The sequence below is a fragment of the Cervus canadensis genome, chromosome 12 (genome assembly GCF_019320065.1).
Source record: "Cervus canadensis isolate Bull #8, Minnesota chromosome 12, ASM1932006v1, whole genome shotgun sequence".
Lineage (NCBI taxonomy): Eukaryota > Metazoa > Chordata > Mammalia > Artiodactyla > Cervidae > Cervus > Cervus canadensis.
Window position 1 is genome coordinate 20,871,840 of NC_057397.1, and position 15,315 is coordinate 20,887,154.

Genomic DNA, 15,315 nt, shown 5'->3' on the forward strand with positions numbered 1-15,315 from the left:
TCCCAGCAATTAAATACCAGTTGCCGCCCTTTAGCATCAAAGATATTTCAAGTTAAAGTACACTGCCCCCTCCCCAAACTCTCTGACCTCCTCCCCCAAACACCACTTTCAGAACAACCAGGCTTGAATTTTTCAGTCTTCAATTTTGAAGTAGTTTCCTAACTTCTCTAAGCCTCTTTTCTTATCAATAAAACAATCTTACCAGGATGTGGTACGTTAATGAAATAATATGTGCAAAGGACGACATATAGGTTATCAATAAATGTAACCTTGGCTAACAGACTGTGAGATTAATTATATGATTATGAACAGACATCCCTGCATGGAAACCATGCCATTCTCTTGTCAAATCAGATGTGATTTTTCGGTTTCTAGTTTCTACGGGAAGCACAAACATGAAGTCTTCTAGCATCGTCTGGTTCTACAAGGTTCAGCTAGTCCCCTCATTTGGAATGAACAATCTCCTCCTCCAAGGTGCACATGTGAAACACCAAGTCAGCTAAAGGGTGAGACAAAGAAAGGGCCTAGGACAGGACAGAACCTAGCGTCTGTTCTGCTCGACCTCTGTGCCTGTTGCCACCTTTCTAGTCTCTGCCTGAACCTATTCTATGTTGTTATTCTTCAACACCCAGTCCTGGGACTCTGGTCTTAACACATTTTATAGTAAATTACATTGTGTTTATTTTGATCCATTCTGAAAATTTTGACCAAGCTGCTGGTGTGGGCCAGCTGAGTGGATGTGAGTCCTGCCCTCCAGAAGAGAAGAGCATCTGGGACAACTTCAACAGAAGCGTGGTACAGACTTGTTCTAGCCTAGGGCTCCCTCCATCCATACACAGAATGAAACCTGGGAAAGCCATACATTTGCCAGCTTCGTGATTAATCCTGTCCACCCTCCACAGCTCTTCCTCTCTGAGATCTGTACTCATTGGGACCCCCCTGTCTTTCACCTGGAGCTTCTTGCATCAGCTTATCAGGGGCCCCCTCAGCTGTATCACCCTAGACCACATGAGCTGCTGGTGCCTTCAGCGTCTGTGCTTGGGCCAGAGCTCAGAGCCCTCTTCTTGACCTTTCCCTCAGCTTCCTCCTCCCACAGCCCCTTCCTCTGGGTGAAGCTTCTCATAGATGGTCTGCAAACACTTAGGGGTCCCAGAGACGCTTCCAGGTGTGCACCAGAACAAAAGTTTTCACAATAATTCTTAGACCTCTCCAATCTCGAGGACTTTCACAGGGACAGTGCAAAGCCACGGTGGGTAAAACTGCTGGTGCTTAGCATGAATCAAGGCACCGACCTCAAACTCTACCAGACATTATTGAATCCATCACCTCAGCTTTTTTTTTTTTATTTTTTTGTAAGAAAGCTAGAGTCAGATAATTACTGAGAACCTGCTCTACAGCACAGGGAACTCTACTCAGTGCCCTGTGGGGACCTACAGGGAAGAAAATCCAAGAAGGGGGTGGGGGGGGATATGTGTATACAGAGAGCTGTTTCACTTGGCTGACAGCAGAAATATTCTAACACAACATTGTAAAGCAACTGTACTCCAATAAAAATTAATTTTTTAAAAAAAGTCAGAGCCACCTAAGGTGCCTAGGAGACAGCCTCTTGGAGCAATGCCACTTAATTTTTCCAGGGCTGTCTGGCTAGGTCTGGACTGTTATGTGAGAGAGAAATAAGTTTCTAGATTATTGAAACAACTTTTTCATGTGTCTTTTGTTATAATGTGGCTTGTACCAAAATTAATGCATAAATGAGGACAATTTCTTAATAGCTACATTTGTTTCTACTGTCTTCTCAGGTTTGACTTTCAGAATTTTAAGTGCTAACTCATCATCAGGAAGCGAAATCAATGATCATTACCGCCCCACCTCCAAGTACTAGGAGGCGGTGATTCTCCATTACTCTTCCCCAAGGTGGGAGTGTCAGGCTCTGAGCTCACTGACTACCACAGATAGACACTTTTTCCCAAGAGATTGCTGCACACTTCTCCATGGTGTCTTTTTGCCAGACGGTTTACCAAATGCTTCAGGGAATGTGGGGTATGAGTAAGAAATTAATATGTCCTTAGAGTGTATTGTTGTTTTAGTCACTCGGTCATGTCCTGTTCAATCCTGACCGGGGATTGAACCCAGGCCCTCAACAGTGAAGGTGCAAAGACCTAACCACTGGACCACCAGGGAAGTCCCCTGTTTGCTCTTTCAAATTGTCTATTACTGCCGCTTTGGTACTATTTTAGCAATAAGTAGTTTTCCTTTTTAATTTTCTTCTTCTTTACTTTTGTTTTTTTCAAAATTTCTGGGAATAGAACATGCTTGCTGGTCAGTACAATGCCTCTGGCACATGTTACCTCGCTGAGGCCCCCAGCTAGGTGATGTGGAGCCTTTCCTTCCAGGACTTTCTCCATGTTTACACAAATAGTGCACACCTAGAGTCACAATTTAGAGAAGGTTTGTGGTTGATATTTGCTTTTATAAAAAAAGAAAAAGATATGATGGTAAATGTATCACCTTGCAATGTTTTGTCCATACAGGTAGCCTTCTTAGGATAATTTCTTTAGGCAGTAAAATATCTGATTTGATGATAAAACACTTCTTTCTTCTTGATATCATGTGTCCTTCTGAATTGATAGCGTCTGAGTTAATCGACTGGGTGGATGGGAAAATAAAAGCCCAAATGATCAGAAAACAGTACAGAGTTTCCCTAAAAAACTAAAAATAAAGCTACCTGTGATCCCACAATCCTACTCCTGGGCATATATCCAAAAAGAAGAAGACTCTAATTGGAAAGGACACTGTACATGTACCTCAGTGTTCATAGCAGCACTGTTTACTGTAGTCAAGACACAGAAGCAGCCCAAGTGTTCATCAACAGGTAAATGGATAAAGATGTGGTACATATGTACAGTGGAATATCACTCATCCATAAACAAGGATGAAATTTTGCCATTTGCAGCAACATCGATGGACCTAGAGATTATCACACTGAGTGGAATAAGTCAGACAGAGAAAGAAATATTATATCACGTACATGTGGAATCTAAAAAAATAGCACAAAGTTATTTAAAAAATAGACTCATACACATAGATGCCAAAATTATGGTTACCAAAGGGGAAGCAGGGTAGGGATAAATTAGGAGTGTGGGATTAACATATACACACTGCTGCTGCTGCTACTGCTAAGTCGCTTCAGTCGTGTCTGACTCTGTGCGACCCCAGAGATGGCAGCCCGCCAGGCTCCCCGGTCCCTGGGATTCTCCAGGCAAGAACACTGGAGAGGGTTGCCATTTTCTTCTCCAATGCATGAAAGTGAAAGTGAAGTCGCCCAGTCGTGTCCGACTCTTAGCGACTCCATGGACTGCGGCCTACCAGGCTCCTCCATCCATGGGATTTTCCAGGTGAGAGTACTGGAGTGGGGTGCCATCGCCTTCTCCGATATACACACTACTATTCATGGTTTTATAAGCATGGTTTTATAGCATAAATAAGGTTTATGCTATAAGGATAAGGATAAGCAAGGTTTTATAGCACAGAAAACTGTATTTAGTATCTTTTAATAACCTGTAATGGAAAATAATTTGAAAGAGCATATAGTAGTAGTATTAGTCACTCAGGCTTTCTGACTCTCTGCAACCCTATGGACTGTAGGCCTCCAGGCTCCTCTGTCTATGGACTTCTCCAGGCAAGAATACTGGAGTGGGTTGCCATTTCCTACTCTAGGGGAATCTTCCTGACCCAGGGATCATATCCAGGTCTTCTGCATTGCAAGCAGACGCTTTACCATCTGAGCCACCAAGGAAGCCTGAAAAAGAATATAGATATAGATGTATCAGAATCAGTTTGTGATATACCTGAAATGAACACAACATTATAAATCAATAGTTCAATACAAAATGAATAAATAAGTAAAGATAAATGTCCAACATGGGCTTCCCTCATAGCTCAGTTGGTAAAGAATCTGCCTGCAATGCAGGAGACCCAGGTTCGATTACTGGGTCGGGAAGATCTCCTGGAGAAGGAAGTGGCACCCCACTCCAGTATTCTTGCCTGGAAAATCCCATGGACAGAGGAGCTTGGTGGGGCTGTAGTCCATGGGGTCGCAAGAGTCGGAAACGACTTAGCAACTAAACCACCACCGCCGCCAAATGTCCAACATGGAGTTATAGACATGAAACAGCAACCAGATCACAAGTCTTATGTGAAATGCTTGAAAAACAAAACTTAACACTAAAAAGGTTTTAAGAGGATGGTGACAAGCTAAATTTGTTTTTAGTTATTTGTACTGATGGCAGACAAAATAAGAAAGGCTGGTACCCAGGACAGAGAAAAGCGGAATATTGTGAGATGTATTTAAGAGATGAAGTAAACAGCACTCAGCGACTTGATGACTGTTATGAGAAAACATCAAATCTGTTCCCCACACTGATAGTTGGCTTGTCTAGACAGAGGCTGGAACTACCCAGCTGAGAGACAGAAGGCAGAGAGGCAAGTTTGAATAGCTTATAGATATGTTGAATCTGAGGATTGTCTTTCATGGCCAGGAAGGGTTAGCCAGCAGTCAGAACACATGTAAGCTTAGGGAAGTGGGCTGATTAGAAATCAGTAACTTGTGAGAGAAAATTCCAAGCTATGAGAACAACTGGAATTATCCCGAGAGTTTGTGGGAATAAAAGGGCATGAGTCAGGAGTGGGACCACTGAAAATACCACTGTCCATTTATTGCTTGACTATGCGATGTTTGAGCTTTAACTGTGTTGGCTCATTTAATCTCATATCACAGATCTGCCTTCCCATCTTTCTTACTGGAACCTACTACAACTAGTTCATAAAAAGTACTTACATTTACATGGACATCAAGCATTTATATTTGGTAGGGTAACTTATGATCAGATTTTCTCATAATTTTTTAAGCTCTACAATATTATGCCCATCTTCTAAGATTGAAATTTGATACTGTAATAAATAAATTTGCCTGATTATTGAAGCACATGTATAAATATAATCGAAATTCACCTTTGAAAACAAGTCTAGCAGGTCATGTTTATTCTCTAAAAACAGTTATTCTGCAACAGAGTAACTAGTTTTTAAGTCAACTACACTGTGAGATGATGGAGCTTTCCAGGTGGTGCTAGTGGTAAAGAACCAGCCTACCAATGCAGGAGACACATGAGACACAGATTTGATCCCTAGGCCTGGAAGATCCCATGGAGGACGGCATGGCAACCCACTCAATTATTGTCTGGAGAATCCCATGGACAGGGGAGCCCGGTGGGCTATGGTCTCAGAGTTGGACACAACTGAATCGACTCACTCACTCTATGAGATGATACAAGTCACAGGGTCTCCTGGGGCTCTGAAATTATGCAAGTCATCCTGCCTGCTTGCTCTGAAAGAGCTATTTTCTCTGAGTCAGAAATTCATCTATACAGACCTGACTATTTTATCATAATATTGGACCTCTAGAATAGGAAATATTCCATTTTTATTCTACTTACATATATTTGTTGCTAGAGCTCATTGTTCAACATTTAATAAAGAACTGTTCATTGTGCGGATAAGAATTTGTGTTTCCTCTCAAATATATCACTTAATGAACTTAATTAAGAATGTGCTGGAGGCCTGCTTCTTAGGGGGACATCTGCAAACTACCCAGGGCTTTAACAAATTAAGAATGTGTTCCTTGAAGTCAGATTATTACAGAAACATCAAATTAAATTTTGGATAGGTTTTATTGTTTAAGCATTCAGGGTGAGTTTCATGATGCTTAACTTCTGAGTTTGTTTAATTATGAACTGCTAATGCATTTATAATTATCACGACTCTTAACTTAGCAATTGTATATATATACTGATTTCTTAAAATTCATCACCTCCAGATTGTAGTAGATGTTTCTGTAAATAAGTACCCCTGCTCCCTGAATTGACTTTGCTGCTGTTTATGTCTCTTCTGCTCTCTGTATAATTAGACTATTATTGGTTAGGTTCTACAATCATTATTTCACTTAATCACCATGCAATACCATTGATGGGATTAAGTGTCATTATCTGCATTTTATAGACGGAAAATAAAAAGGGAGGCCAGTGAGGTTAGAGGACTTTCCCAAGTTCAAACACGAGAAGTGGTAGAATCAGAATTTGAACTCATGTCTTTCTGACTCCAGGGCTCACACTGCATCACTGCATGATGAAAGCCTCTTTAAGCAGAGCATCTGTCTGATGACCCTTGTCTGTGCCCCCCCACAGCCCACGATACTGCATCCTCAGTCAGTGCTGAATACTGTCTGATTGGATCAATGGAGAAATAAGAAAATGTTTACAAGATGAAGTCATGTGGGAATACATAGTATAGAAATTCTCAAAACAAACACCCCTGGGGTAGATATAGAACGAGTACCATCCCAATTTTGCAAGTGAGGAAACCAAACTTCAAAAGCCAACACAACTAAGAACAACTAATATCTGGTAGGTTTGAGCCACACCAGGTCTTTTGTCCCCAGAATTAGTTCTGTCTGCACTGCATCCCACAGAAATTGAATGTTGTGGTGTTCACTGAAAGGGCGTCACAAAAAAGATCAATGTAATAGAATAGAAAACTCAGAGAGAAAGCCACACAAATACAACCAACTAAACTTTGACAAGGATGTGAAAGGAGTTCAGTGGAAGAAGATGCTCTTTTCAACAAAGGGAAATAGAGCAATTAGATATTCACAGGCAAAGAAGAAGGAAAAGATGAACTTCAAACTATGCCTCACACTTTGCACAAAATTAACTGAAAATTGATTATAAATTTAAAAGTAAAACTATAAAAATTTTAGAAGATAATACAGGAAAAAATCTCCAGAACCTAGATCTTTGTGAAGAGATTTTTTTAGGCATAACACCAAAAACATGATCCCTGAAACAAAAGTTTGGTAAATTGAACTTGAAAAATGTTTGTTCTACAAAACATCCTGCTACAACATGAAAAGATAAACTAGATGTTGGGGGAAAATATTTGAAAACCACATAGCTGACAAAGGACTTATGTCTAGAACCCTCAAACCTCAGGAGTAAAGCCACAATCCAGTTGGAAAATGGGCAAAAGACATCTCATCAAAGATGGTATACAGACAGCATATAGGCATATAAAAAGATGCTCAGCATCACTAGCCCTTAGGGAAAGAAAGCTGAGACCACAGTGAACCATCACTTCACAGTTGTAGGAAGAGTTAAGTGAAAAGTGGTGACAATACCAAATGCTGGACAACACCAAATGCAGAGAAATTGAACTTTTCATAGATTGCTGATGACAATGTAAAGTGGAAAACAACTTTGTCTTCTTAAAAAACTAAAATTATACTCACCAGAGAATCTAGCCATTGCACTCCTGCTTATTTATCCCAGAGAAATGGAAAGTTATGTGCACACAAAACTTGTACATAATCGTTTATAGCAGCTTTATTACTACTGACCCCAAATTGAAAATAACCAAAATGTCCCTCAGTCAATGGATAGTTGAACAAACCATGGAATATATATGTCGTTGTTGTTCAGTCGCTAAGTCATGACTGTCTCTTTGTGACACCATGGCCTGCAGCACACAAGGCTTTCCTGTCCTTCACCATCTCTCAGCGTTTGCTCAAACTTATGTCCACTGTGTCGGTGACGCCATCCAACCATCTCATTCTCTGTCACCCCCTTCTCCTCCTGCCCTCAATCTTTCCCAGCATCAGGGTCTTTTCCAATGAGTCGGCTCTTCACATTAGGTGGCCAAAGTATTGGAGCTTCAGCTTCAGCACCAGTCCTTCCAATGAATAGTCAGGGTTGATTTCCTTTAGGATTGACTGGTTTGATCTTCTTGAAGTCCAAGGGACTCTCAAGAGTCTTCTCCAGCTTGGATTCAGATAAATTTCTGCAAATTGTTATTAATTTCTACGGGAAATTTCCTTTCCTTCCAAAGGAGTCGAATATTATTTTAATTTTCTCAAGTATGTGATAGTAATGTACAAAATCACTCCTCCTGGAAAAGTGTCTTCTAACTCTTGGTTTACTTGATTAGGCATCTGGAGGTGGCCTGTCCTGATCTGGGGAGTTCATCTGAGCCCCAAGGCCCCAGACCTGCCTCCACGAGCCCTCCGTCAGCAGTGAGCAGGGCAACATCCATACTTCTCTGGCCGAGGGAAATGGAGTCCAGGAAGTAACTCAGAGCCAAAATCAGTAAGCTGTGAATGACAATTTATTTTCATCTCTGATAAACTGCTTACTCCCCAATTAACCTCTTCATCCAGAAAATGCTTTTCTCCCAACCAAGCTCACAGCTTCCTGACAGCAATAAAAACGTTAGAGCCCATCAGCTCCACTGGCTGACACTCAGTGTCGGTGTTACTTGAAGTTTATATTTTGAAAGGCTCATGGGGGGGAAGTCATTCAAAAAGCATTTAGCCCTTCAAATATGTTCAAGCCCAAGAGTTTGCTGTATTCTAATTACTCTGGCAAGTGCTTTAGTAATTAAAACTTTTAAAAACTTACAAACAGAACGTAACCAGGGAAAGAGAATGGACAATAGCTTCTGCCCAAGAGACGAAGTTAAAAAAAAATTATGTTTAAAGTAAGATATTTTAAAATACTGTGTGAATGCTAAGTCACTTCAGTCATGTCCAACTCTTTGCATCCCTATGGACTGTAGCCTGCCAGGCTCCTCTGTCCATGGGATTCTCCAGTTAAGAATACTAGAGTGGGTAGCCATCCCTCCTCCAGGGGATCTCCCAAGCCAGGGATTGAACCCATGTCTCATTACGTCTCCTGCACTGTCAGGTGGGTTCTTTACCACTAGGGTCACCTGGAAAGCCCAAAATACTGTATACTTCAAAGGAACAGTAACCTTGATGAAGCAAGCTTCCCCCCCACCACCCAAAAAACTTAGAAAAAGCCTTCATAAAATCACAAATCCTTCTCTGAGAGATATCAATATCCATGGCAACAGTAACGTGTGACAATAAAATTAGCTTCAGAAACAGAAAAAATAGAGGATATTCACATACAGGGAGAAGAGGTGATGATTCAAGACACGGTGATCTCTACATATATTTTAAAAATTATCCCCTGCCAGAAAGGATTTGAGATAGCCTAAAAGGATGCATAAAATCTGAGCAGATAGTATAAATCAAAACAGGAGACCAATAGAAAAAGAAAAACAATGTTGTGGGTATAAAATAGAGATGGGATACATATCCTCACAGCACAGTGTCAGAAGCCAGGGAAAGGCACACAGGGGATACACCCAGTAAGTAGGTCTTCTTTCCTTGAAGCCTCACTTCCTTTCTGCTTCTGCTTCAGCCTCAGACCACATCTCTCCTTTCTCTTCTGGGTGATTCCCTGAGGGTAACCAAGGAGGACAAGCGAGAGGATGGGGATTTAGAGGCCAAGTACCAAGAGATATTGACAGAAGCGGGGTACTTTACTATTCACCACTCACTGTGCCAGTTGTTGGTGTGATGGGAACAGAATACAAAGACTATAAAAGGATGTGGGGAACTCCATGGTGGTCCAGTGGTTAACATTCTGTGTTTCCTGTGCAGGGGGCGTATGTTCAATCCCTGGTCTGGGAAGTTTCGCATACCCTAAGATGAGGCCAAAAGATAAAAATAATAAAATAAATAGTACAAAATGAGATAAAACTCGCAAACTTTAAATAAATGGGTGTGAGTGGGAATGTTAGTCACACCATCACTTTGCTGCTGATTCCTATCTCATTAAAATGATAAAATTTCTAAAACTTTAAGGATCCAATGGGGATTTTTGCATGCTTAATCGCTCAGTCGTGTCCAACTCTTATGACACAATAGACTGTAGCCCACCAGGCTCTTCTGTCCATAGGATTTCCCAAGCAAGGGAAATTCCTTCTCCAAGGAATCTTCCCAACCCAGGGATCAAACCTGAGTCTCTTTCAGCTCCAGCACTGGCAGGCAGATTCTTACCTGCTGAGCAATCAGGGAAGCCCATTGGGGGTTTTTTAATGCTGCTAAAATTTTCTTCTACAACCTTGGTTAGAAAATTAAGTATTCAATCTAAGCATTAAAACTTTCTCATTACCATGTGTAAGTTCTTTAGCAAGAGATCTGGGCTAGATCTGGAAACAGAATGCACGTGTTAATTTCCTCAAGCCCCTGGCCATGTCACATGATCACCATCTGAAGGACAGGTGATGAAAATGTTTTTAAAGTTTCTTACTCTTTTTGGTACATATTCCAAAAATGTGGGGGACCATCTTGGCTGTTTGAAAAAGCAGCAACCACCTGTAAAAAACATCCCCCTGTTGCCATGGTGATCATGAATGATGAAGCCATTCTGCCAGAAACCTCATTCACTTAAAAATTGAAGTCCTTGAGTGACAATAAGCCAAGGACCCTGTAATATCAGAGGGGGATAAAAAGGAAGTTGAAAGTCTAAGACACAGCAAGGCACTCAAACAGGAAGGGAGTGCCTCAATTCACTTTACTGCAAGTTCTAGGAAGAATGGATGGCAGACACACTCACAGGAATCCAGTGTTAGAGATCAGGTAGCTTCCAGAGCTGAAAAAAAATATCAGCCAATTAAAAGAGAAGAAGAAGAAGAAAATTTATCTGTACAACACTTCTATTACAGTGATGAAAAGACAAAGACATGCTTCCAAGACAATGATGATTTTCCACAGAACTGACCTTCTGAGAGCCGAAGAACTTTGAACTATGATGTTGGAGAAGACTTTTGAGAGTCACTTGGACAGCAAGGAGATCAAACCAGACAATCCTAAAGGAAGTCAGTCCTGAATACTCATTGGAAGGACTGAAGATGAAACTGAAGCTCCAATACTTTGGCCACCTAGTCAGATGCAAAGAACTGACTCACTGGAAAAGACTCGGATGCTGGGAAAGATTGAAGGCAGGAGGAGAAGGGGACAACAGAGGATGAGATGGTTGGATGGCATCACCAACTCAATGGACATGGACATAAGCAAGTTCTGGAAGTTAGTGATAGACAGGGATACCTAGTGTGCTGCAGTCCATGGGGTCGCAAAAAGTCATACACGACTGAGCAACTGAATTGAGCTGAACTGAAGATGGTGGAGGTAGGGGAGGTAGCAGAGTGAAAGCCAGCACCCTCACCTTGAACTTGACCTCAGAATTGTACGAAAGTTCTAGATTATCTACGAAATTGGAGGAGTGGAGAATTTGAATATCTCATTTCATATAGCTCAAAGACTTTGTAAAAATGAGTAAACAAAATAAAAATAAAAGCTGCTCTAGAAAATCTGGAAACTCTTACATCACAAGCCACTGCTTTGTATCAGGGTATTGGGAACACTGATCTCCAGGCCAAGGTTTTCCTGAGGGTGGTCTTCAGAACACCTGTTGCAGAATCAGCTGATGTATTCATCAAATGTGCAGAATCCCAGGAGGCACCCAACTCTCAGGTTTCACAATTGCCTGGGTGATATAGGAGTGTGCATTTTAAATCAGTTCCCTCCTTCTTGGGTGCGCTCTGCTATAGAACCAGTGGTCTACATTGCAGGACAGGCTTGAATGAGCTCCAAATGACAGTCGAGAATTTCCAATGGTCCTGGTTCCCCTCGCTGCTTTCTGTCACCCTTTTGCAGAGGAATAATCTAGGATGTCCCCCCAGGGTAACTTGTCTTGGCAGTCTTTGTTCAAGTGGACAAAATGCTTTCTGCCCTGGAAGTTTCATCTTCAAGCTCACCCAAGAAGATTTGAACAGTTTTCTAGACTTTCCTAGTTTTCCCTCTTTCTCCCAGATTAACAAATGCAGCCAATTGAATATAAACAGCAAACTGAAAGTCCAGAAATGCTACATCACAGGAAAAAATGACTTCAAGTGGAAAAGTAAAAGTGTTAGTTACTCAGTCATGTCCAAGTCTTTGTGACTATCTGGACTGTAGCCCGCCAGGCTCCTCTGTCCATGGGATTCTCCAGGCAAGAATACTGATTGGGTAGCCATTCCCTTCTCCAAGGGATCTTCCCAACCCAGGGATTGAATCCCTTCTCCTGCATTGCAGGTGGATTCTCTACTGTCTGATCCACCAGGAAAGCCCAGAAATGCTATATCACAGGATAAAATGATTCCAAAATTAACTCTAAATACATGGTAATAGAGATCTCTATAAGTCTGCTAGCTTCTACAGATAGTGCGTGTGTTACAGACAACCACACATGGAGTTTTTGTTGGAAACCTGAAGAGACCCATACATCATAGCCTATTTTTCCATGTCTGCCATCTTGACTGACAGTAAATGTTGTCCAGCCAGAGGGGCGGCCCCAGGAAGCGCTGGAGTCTCCAGAGAAGGGTGAGTAATCCCTGTCTGGGCAGAGGCTTGGCAGCAGCCTCTGTAAAGGGCTGATCTAAATTTGTATGCCTTCCCCCCTTTGTCTGCTCTGTCTCTGAATGTCAATTTCAGGAGACATGCCCCAGAGAAGACATACAGCTACTGAGCTTTCCAGACGGGTGAGGGAAGGTCAAAGTATTTATGGCAGAAAAAAACTGCTCTTGGGTCACAGCCGACTCCGAAATCGAATGCGATGCTCTGTGTTCTTTCACTTTAGCAATGACCCACGACCAGCATAGAGGTGCAGAATCAACTGGCTTCTCTCTCTAAGGCCCTATTCATATTTTGTAGCCTTCGAAATTCACTGGAGAGTTATTCAGAGTTATCTCTGAAGCAACTTCCTCTCCTGAGTGAATGGGAAAGTCAATCTGGAAGAACCACAGAAGAAAGTTTGTATAGATTTAAGGTAGGGATTCCCTTATAGCTCAGTTGGAAAAGAATCTACCTGCAATGCAGGGGACTCAGGTTCTCTCCCTGGGTTAGAAAGATCCCCTGGAGAAGGAAACGGCAACCCACTCCAATATTCTTGCCTGGGAAATCCTGTAGACAGAGAAGCCTGGTGGGCTACAGGTTTAGGGGATGAAGCATGGAAAATCAGACCTGATAGTTTGCTAATCATTCATGAGCAGCCTCTGGAGAAACCAATTATGCAAACCATCCATGTTCATGTGCAGGCTCCCTGGTGTAGAAAGGACTTGAACCTAGTCACCCTTTCCACCACATGTTCCATCCTCTCACCATCATTTTCCATCCAATTTTCAGAAGAAAAACCTGCCGGGTCAGCAAGCTATTCCACGTTCATAAATCCCAAAACTCCACAGAAATGCTCCTTGGAGAAGAATAAAACTCTAATGTCTGATAACAAACATATTATTAAGAGTCATGATCATTATAAGCTGATCTTAAAGCCTTAAAAAAATCTTTGTTTATTTACAAAATATTCAGTTTGTTGTTCTTGTTTAGCCACAAAGTCACGTCTGATTCTTTGCAACCCCATGGACTATAGCCTGACAGGGTCCTCTGTCCCTGGGATTTCCCAGGAAAAAATACTGGAGTGGGTTGCCGTTTCCTCCTTCAGGGGATGTTCTTGACCCAGGGATCAAATCTGCATCCGCTGCTTGGCAAGTGGAGTCTTTACCACTGAGCCACCTGGGAAGCCACATAACAGATTTCATTCTAATTTTATAGAAGGAAAAAAAATTTTTAATTAATTTTCATATGTAGAGAAGTAACTTCAAATCAATTCCCAATAATCCAAGTGAAGGACTGCAGGCAATGGCTTGGAACGGGCAAATTGGCATATTTTAAAAAATCTATTTACCTTTGTATTTCATTAAGATTAATTATTATAAATCAGTGTATATAACACATGACATATGAGAAAGTTGTTTATATTTTAGATCCTTAGTGCCTATCAATCAGCTAGTTAGTAGAACAACATGAATAAACAGAGAAAGAAAAAAGTGTTTCTCAACTTCAAAGGAAACTGCACTGAAGTGGTCTTCACAATATTATCCAAAAATGAGCAGAGAGCAAGTGCAGACCATGGAGAGACCATTAAACAATAATCAACAGCTATGAGCAAAGGTTCTGGCACCATTTCCAGAATTTTAGGAGAAAAAAAAAAAAGATTTTATGAGGCACAGGAAAGGTACATTTTATACTTTTTTAAAAACCACTACTAATGCACTTTGCTTGGATTGCACAGGACATCATAGCCTATACAACAGTTGTAAGAGAGGGGCAGACCACTTGTCATTATCCCCATGAACTCAGAGTGGCCGCCGAGGCAGAGAGCTCAGAGCGGGAAGGGCCCAGCCGGGGCTCACACCGCAGCTCAGAGTCTGAGTCCACGGCTGGTGCGCTTGTGTTGTCAGAGTATCAATGCCATTTTCTTTTTCAACCAAGACATTACGGTAAGAACAGAAGACAAGGAAGTTAAGGTGCTCACGTGCCCACTATTCCATGTCAGCATCCTCACTGCGTTTTCCTCTTCCACACTCTGTGCTCCTGTGATAAAAATAAACCAAGTAAGCAGCTTTCACCAACACTGCAGTAATGAATGGTACATCTGTTAGCCCTGGTGGTTATTGCTGTTCTGTCGCTCAGTCATATCTGACTCTTTCCGATGCCATGAACTGCAGCACACCACGCTTCCCTGTCCTTCACTATCTCCTGGAGTTTGCTCAAGTTCATGTCCATTGAGTCGATGATGCCATCCAACCATCTCACCCTCTGTTACCCCCTTCTCCTCTTGCCCTCAATCTTTCCCAGCATCTTTTCCAATGAGTCAATTCTTTGCATCAGGTGGAGAAAGTACTGGAGCTTCAGCTTTAGCATCAGTCCTTCCAATGAGTAGTCAGGGTTGATTTCCTTTAGGATTGACTGGTTTGATCTCCTTGCTGTCCAGGGGACTTTCAAGAGTCTTCTCCAGCCCCATAATTTGTTTTGTTTTGTTTTGTTTTTTTTGCATTTATTTTTATTAGTTGGAGGCTAATTACTTCACAACATTGCAGTGGGTTTTGTCATACATTGACATGAATCAGCCATGGAGTTACATGTATTCCCCATCCCAATCCCCCCTCCCACCTCCCTCTCCACCTGATTCCTCTGGGTCTTCCCAGTGCACCAGGCCCGAGCACTTGTCTCATGCATCCCACCTGCCAGCCCCATAATTTGAAAGCATCAATTCTTTGGCCCTCAGCCTTCCTTATGTTAGCCCTTAAATGTGGCCTGAAGTTGAGTGCTTTCTGAAATGCTTTCTGAAAGCATTTTAGAGGACGAAGGGAGGATTGTAAGGTTCTTACTTCAGTTCCCCAGATCAAGTGGAGCTGGAAAGCAATACTGAATTTGTCCCTTTTCATTCTGCTAGAACGTCAGTTTCAGACTTCTTTCAATACTGTTTCACCCTTGAATCGCAAAAAACCAATCAAAAGACTCATCAGTCAGGGAATGTTAAT